Below are 7,676 nucleotides of genomic sequence, written 5' to 3' on the forward strand. Positions count from 1 at the left end.
GGGGGGGGGGGGATGCACGCCCCAAGAGTGAGAAGCAGCTGGTTCTTGTTGGTTCCTATATTTTGCCCTGGAAGCAGACTCGCTAATTCCAATTAACCTTATAATGGCTTCCACTGAAAAGAATCACGGATTCAGCAACCCCCCTTCCTGGGTATGTGCCCAAAGGAATTCAGTATGTGGGAGAGACATCTGCACTCCCGTGGTCACTGAAGCCCTATCCACAACAGCCAAGAAATGCAATCAACCCGTCGAGAGATAAAGAAAAACCAGTACAGATACACAGTGGAACACTATTCAACCATAAAAAGTAATGAGAGCCCTAGACTGCCCTTCCTTATGGATGAATCCCTCTGGCTGCTGCATTGGAGGAGGCTCTCCGGAGCATGAAAATGAATTAGGAGATTAAAACAAAATTTTTTTTTTTTTTGGTATCTTGGAGTTGCCTTTTATTGTTACTCTTGTACTGTCATTGTTTGGTTTTTGCATTCTGTGTCTTTGTTACATTTCTCAAGATTTTCCAAGATTTCTATAGATTTTGCAGCAATTCTATACAAAAGTCCCCGTGTGGCCTCTGAACGCTGTTTTCCAGGGCTTTTATGCATCTTCAGTCCCTTCCAGGGGCCTACCTATCCTGTCTGTAGCTCAGCTGTCCTTCTGAGTGAGACCAGATTTCTTTTCTCTTGGGTGGGAACTAATGTTGCCTGATCCTATTTACTGATTTTTCTCTCACTTTACTGGAATCCATTAGGAATAATTTCCTAAGAGAGTGAGCTTTACAGTTAATTTTTAAAATGTTCTTGCATTTCTATACGTGTATTTATTTTGCCTTCATCCTCTGCTAGTTTGGTTGGTAAAGAATTGTATATCTGCTAGAACACATTTCTGCTCAGAGCTCAATGTCCTGCCCTGTGTTCTGGGTTCCTGGTCCATGGTGATGCTGGCCTCTTTTATCTTTTTCCTGAAAGAATAAAGTCTTCCTTTGACTCCATCAAATTTTTCTGTAATACTTTTTGGATAATTTTTTCTCCCTCCATTTCCCCTCCCTTCAGAACTTTTACTGATTGTCCAGTTGTCCCTATAAGATCTTTCATTATTTTGCTCATGGGTCCTTCTCTATTTGCAGAGATTTTCTTGTTTTCTATTGAATTGTTTATTTTGGCATTGTGGATTTAGTATTCAGGCACATTTCCTTGTTCTCCAATTATTATTATTTTTTTTATGGCAGTCTGGATTTTGGATGCCTTTCTTCTGAAATCTTCCTAGAATATGAACTGAATCTCTCTCCTTCTCCCCCTCCTCTCTTAAGTTATTTGTAGAAATCCACTTACTAAATTATATTTATTTCATTGACATCATCTCCCTTTCTCTTTTTCTTTAGGGGTGGTGGTGGAAAGTAAAAATGACAGAAGGACACTGTTTTGGACTAGGTCCCCATGGAGTCTAAAAATCAAAATGGAGTCACTGAAGCTAAAGTGCCAAGTCACTAAGCTGAAGGGAAGATGTTGATCTGACCTTCCTAGAAGTCAGGATGAGAGAGGTAGCAACCCAAGTTTCCCAGGCTGGCCAATTCCAATTGTCAGATAATGAAGTTCTTCCTACTTTGATCCTTAAACAAACAAGGTAACCAGAAGACACCTGATATTAACCCAGCAGTTCTTGGTATGACTTAAAATGACTAACCCCCTCTGTTCTGTTGCTGCTGGTTTTTGCCCTTCTGTCTGTATTTTTGCCTCTGCTAGTTTGGCTAGGTAAACCTCGGTCCATCCGATCACTTCACTGTGTTTAAGACTCACCAGTGAAGTGCTGCCTACTTCTAGAATCAAAAATAAAGACAGTTATGATCTTTAAACTGCTGTAATTTTATCCTTTGACAGAGGTGATCCTGGGGACCTGCTCCTATTTGAGAAGACACACAGGCTGCCTGGAAGCTCCATTCTTGGGAAAGGTAACTACACAGTCAGGTGTCTTGGCAGGTGACATGAGCTATTATTCAGGCCACCTCTGAGCTGGGAGGGCTGTGGTCTGGGGAGCCAGTCTGTCCTTGCTTCTCCTGTTTTGTTTTGCTTCTTTTGGGAAGAAGGGCTTTGGCCTTGGGTCAGGGCCAGGCTCTGGATTCTTCAATGTGACCCGGTGGAGTGGGAGTGGAGGGACCCCACCAGGGTTCCCCCTAGTGTTACCTGCCCTTTACCTCCCAATACCCTCTGTTCCTGTGACACTGAGAGGCTCAGGTGTTGGACACACAGAGATATCTCTAAAGAAAGACAAAACAAAATCAAACCAACAAGCAAGGCACCCTCCACTCCTCCACGGGGGGCTTTTCCTGTCACCAGGCAGAACTCTGAGAAACAGTTTCCCACTTGTTCCGTTTTCCATCTCACCAGACTCACCAGTATCCCTTGATTTCAGACCCAGCCCCACCCCAACAAGGAACCTCTTGCCAAGTCCCTGATGGATGATAGAGCTTCCCCATGGCTCCCAGGGTCCTCACCCATCTGGCAGGTTCCCTGGGCCTCTCAGCAGCAGGGGACAGGGTGGTTACTCCCAGATCCTCTCCTCTTAGCTCTCTGCTCACCTCCATAGCCACCCTTCTGTCTCTCCCTATTTCTCTTCCTCAACTGGGAACATTGGAGGCCTAGGAGCTGGGTTCTGGTTTTCCATGCTCCCCCTTTAGGGTCTCAGAGTGAGATAGGAATTTAGGGGTTCAAGGAGAGCACTGGGCAATCCCTGTAAACCACTGAAATGCAGAACAAACAACCAAGGAGCACCCCAGCCCACACCCCTGCCTGCAGCTTTCTAACTGGCTGAAACCAAACCAAACCAAACCAAACAATACCAAGAAAAACCACAAGGCATCTGGTAGAACCACTCCTTTAGGGAGCAGGCACAGGAAAGACCTGGTTGACCAAGAAATGACCCTAGCCTCACTACAACAGTCAGACAAACACCCTTGGGTAGTGACTTAAGACCTAATAAGACACGTGATAGAGCAAGTGGCATGATTAGAACATGTAAGGGCAAGGCCCGAAGAAAACTGGTGCAAAAATCCCCAGCCCTGCCCTGCCCGACTCCACCTCTGGTTCAGCCCTTAGCTACTGTTCCTCTGCGCATGTCAGGACTCCAGGAAGACAGGACACAAACTCTCTCTCTCTGAGATTGCCTGCCCTCCCATTCTCCAGTGTGTACTTTCTTTTTATAACAAATACCTTTTGCTGTTACTTAGACGTGATATGTTCCTACATTCTTTCCTGTGACATGGTCAAAAGCCTGAAATGCCATAAGCAGAGGTCTCCTCCACTTCAGACCCCTGTGTGGTGACAATTTGAATTCACAGTCTTGAGAAATAAGAAAAAAAAAAAAATGGTTTCAGGCTGAAATCTCCAAAGTCTGACTTCGGCTTGGAGCTTTCCTTGGTATTGAACCAATCTCCACTGGTCATCTAATGGTTTGGGTCTGGAATGTCTCCTACAGACCCATGTGTTAAGACTTTGTCTCCAGCTTGGAGCAATTGGGAGGTGATGGAAGCTTTAAAGGTTGGGGCCTAATGGGAGATCTTCAGGTCATTGGAGATGTGCCTTTGAAAGGAATAGTAGAATCTTCCTTTCTTTTTTGAGTCCTAGCCTTATAGGTGAGTGATTTTCTTTCCCATGCAGTACGTATGCTGCCTTGCCATAAGCCCAAAAGAATAAGGCCAATTGATCATCGACTGAAACCTCCTAAACTGTGAGTCAAAATAAACCTTCCCTCTTTTTAAGTTGATTATCTTGGATATTTGTTATAGTAACAGAAAGCTGACTAATACAGGGCTAAAATCTAACATCAAGCTGCAGGTAGGGTTGGCTTCTCCTAAGGCCCCTCTCCTTGGTTTGCAGATGGCCATTTTCTATTTGAATCCTCATATTGTCTTCTCTCTATGTGTGTCGGTATCCTTATCTCCTTTCCAGTCCTGTTGGGTAAGGGCCCACACCCATGAGTTCCTTTTGCTGTAATCATCTCTTTAAAGGCCCCAACTCCAAACATATCTCATTCTGAGCTTCTAGGGGTTTGGACTTCAACATAGGAATTTGGAAGAGGACATATTTGAGCCCATGGCAGTGATGTCTATTTTTGTTTGCTGGGTCCCTGGGCCTTGGTAGATATAGTTTGATTTAAGGTGGGTGGAATTGGAGACTGTAGCTAAGGTGAGTCATTTGGGCTTTCTATGCCTGTGTGACTAACCTCCAGTAAGGACCTGAATGGTCACACATTACACATGCAATCACACATGCGATCCCACACGGTGTGGCTGGGAGGATGAAGTGTGGTCCATGTAACTCTGCTGAAAGGGGTACCTGCAAACTCAAGACTGGTCTCTCCTGCACCCTGCCCTCTGCCCACCCTTTCCTTTGCTGATTGTAGTCTGTATCCTTTCCGTGTAGTGTTATTGTGTATCAATACCCTTTCTGAGTTCTGGGGGTCCTTCTAGGGTCATTGTCTAAGGGAGATCTTTATGGGGATCCCAGTAACTACGTAAGGCAAAGAAAGCTAAACTCATTCAGACCCGGCTGAGATGGGAACACCTGTTAACCAATGAGAATCTTCCCTTCCCAGGCACCTGCAAGTGGATGGGGGTCCCAGCCTTCCCTACATGAATAAGAAGGTGTTGAAGAAGGAGTGCCAGGTGTAACGGCAGAGTGGTCATCTCCTTGGGGACATCCAGGTTCTTGTTTTATGCTTTTCTTTTAAGGAAATATGTTCTGAAAACAATCTTACGTCTAGCTCTCTGAAGAGGGCCCTGTCCCCTTCTTCTTGTGCAGCCTCCAAAGCTGAGTGGCCAGGGGCATAATGGTTGCAGGTGTGTTGTTAGATCCTGAGAGGAGACTCAAGATCCACAACCCTGCTGCTACTGCCTCTTAACAGTTCCTGGGAGCAGGGCAACGTGGCTGGGTAAGGATTGTACCTTTCTCTCCTAGCAGCACTATGTGAATGCAAGTGTGATGTGAGATCATCCAGGGTTTTCACTGGGAGCTGATTGTAGAGACTTGGAGAACCCCCAGGACAGATGTTAGCTACTGTCTTCAGTCTCTGGGAGGTTAAACTATATCTAGCATGCCTAGGGATCCAGCAAGATTCATACTATTAAGGGGTGAATTTTGTATCTCTCACCTCCAAAGTTCATATGCTGAAGCCTTCACCCCTAGTCACTTAGAAAGTGGCTGTGTTTGGAGATAAGGTCTTTACAGAGGTGATTAAGGTCAGAGGAGGCTGTTAGGGTAAGCCCTGAACTAGCATAACTAGTATCCTTATAAGGACAGGAGATTGGGACCCAGACACACAGGAGGAAGACATTGGAAGAACCATGTACAAGCCAGGGAGAGAGACCTCAGGAGAAACCAAACCTCCCCACACCTTGATCTCAGATTTCAGCCTCCAGAGCTGTGAGAAGATATGTTTCTGTGGTCTAATCCACCCAGCCTCTGGCACTTTGTTATGGCAGCCAGAGTAGCCTATGTGTGAGCTGAGATGCTTCTTTGCAATGAGCTCATGTGAGGCTGAAGATGTCACCTGGGAAATGACACAGCACAGCTGGCCCTGCTGCTCTTTGGCTATGTGCCTTTTCCAAAATCTGACCCCTCTTGCACCATGGCTTCTGCTCTGGGACATTTTATTCCCTTTCCTCTTCTCCCTCTTCTTCTGATCAGTGTGTGTGGCCTCCTTTGCTCTGCTGTTTGCAGGAACCACGGCTCTGACTCATTCCTGATTGTAGGGTCCTGAGGTTTCCCACACATCATGCAGACTGGGTGTTAAACAATGAAGTCAAAGTGAACACCCCTGGAAGTATTGGGATAAGTGAGGAAGTAATAGGTGAACACTTTGCAGATGCAGAAAACAATAGCTAGATGCCTGATCCCAAGAAGATTCTGGATTTGGGAGCTGCAGCCATGTGGGACATATGTGGGAAATGGGAGAAGGTGATTCACTTCCCCTCGGCACCCCTACTCATGAAGATGTTCTGTGTATACTGCTGAGAGGAGAAAGCCACCCTGGTGTCAGAGGCATGCCAGGGACCTCTGTGAGCACAGAAGGGATGCCAAGCCAGCCTAGTCCACCTGCTGGCCCAATTCATGCCATTTGCTCAGCTGGGGCTGGGGCTGAGGGGCTCTGCATGCCCACCTGTCTCTAGCATGGCCACACTGGACAGATTCCTTGATGGATGGGAGGTTTTGAGATATGGTGAGACTCGGGTGGGGAAGACCAGTCCACCTGAGTGTTTCCTGAATATGAGCCATGATGGGGGCATGGATTAAAAAGGGGAGGAGGAAGGGGCCTGATCAGAGGGATGGAGGGGCTGGCTTCTCTATGATGAGCTTCTCTTAGGTGGTTAGTCAGCTTTCCACTGAGGTCACACAATACCTGAGAATATCAACTTAAACAGGGGAAGATTGATTTTGGCTCATGATGTCAGAGGTTTTAGTCCATGGTCACTTGGTCCTGTATTTTGAGCCTGGACATGATGGTGGAGAGCATGTGGTGGAGCAACACTGCTCACCTCCTTGTGTCCAGGAAGCTAATGGACAGAGTGAGGAAGGGTCAGGGATGAGATGTCACCTTCCAGGTCATGGCTCATGACTCCGTTCCTCCCGCTAGGTCCTGCCTCCTCTAGTTTCTATCACCGGTATCATAATTGAATAGTCCATTCAATTATAAAATCATCAGTGAATGAAACCATCGATGAGATCAGAGCCCTCCTGATCCAATCACAACCCCAAACCCCACCTCTGAACATGGCTGCACGGGAGACCAAGCTTCAGTACATGATGAGCCTTTTGGGGGACATTCCAGACCCAAACCATAAGGCCTGGTTCTACACCTAACGTACTCTGGGGAGGTTTTTGGAGACTTCTGATTCCCCGGGACGCTGCAGACACCACAGTGGCCCTTCTAGTCAGAATGGGAACCCATTGGAGGGAGTAGACATTTTATGAGTGTCCATGGTGTGCCACCTACTGTGTGTTTAATTCTCATGGTGTCACTTGCAGTGGTTGACATGGTCTTAAATCAAGAAACTGAAACCCAAAAAGACCGTGTGGTTTCTCCAGATAGCAGGAAGCAAAACTGGACTTTGAACCAAAGGCTTCATTCCCATGGGTGACACTGAACATGGATAATAGCTTTCACTAGATATCAGTAGTATCTCAGTGCCCACAGTGGGCAGACGCTCTAAGCAGTCATCTCAGAACTTCAAAGCACTATCTACCCTTACAGACTTGCCCTGATGGTCAGCCAGGCAGTGGGTCCTCTCCCACCACTTTTGTTGGCTTGGGGAAGCTCAAGCATTTACAGTCTTTGTGTGGAGTTGAAGCTTATGTCTCTGTGTCCCGACAAACATGATCTTCTAATGCTATGGTCCCTAACCCTTGGGATGTCCCAGGCCCACATGAAGATGCTGTGCATTGAAACCTCAGCAGCTGGGTAAGGTTCCATCCTTCACCAAGTCTACTGCTCTGGGGAAAGCTATGTCCTGGCTTCCTTGATTCTTCTGTCTGTTGTACTGAGTGAGGAAGGGTCAGGGATAAATTCTGGACCTCTTATTCCACCACCTGTCCCTTCTGGACTCTGTATCTTGAGAAGTCATCTTCTTCCAACCTGAGCATCCTTGGATCTACACCTTTTTTTTTTTTTTTTTTTTTTTTTTTTTT

At 46.4% G+C, this 7,676-nt stretch overlaps 1 long non-coding RNA gene across 1 annotated transcript in view; it reads left to right on the top strand.

Annotated features, from left to right (window-relative positions):
- The window catches only part of LOC125619372, a 69,445-nt gene that overhangs the window by 50,475 nt on the left and 11,294 nt on the right, over nt 1–7,676 (top strand). The window contains exon 3 of the long non-coding RNA XR_007350892.1: nt 1,875–1,945. This is a non-coding gene — a long non-coding RNA (uncharacterized LOC125619372). The remainder of the gene's footprint in view (nt 1–1,874; nt 1,946–7,676) is intronic.

This window comes from Marmota marmota, unplaced genomic scaffold (assembly GCF_001458135.2).
Source record: "Marmota marmota marmota unplaced genomic scaffold, marMar, whole genome shotgun sequence".
NCBI classification, from domain to species: domain Eukaryota; kingdom Metazoa; phylum Chordata; class Mammalia; order Rodentia; family Sciuridae; genus Marmota; species Marmota marmota.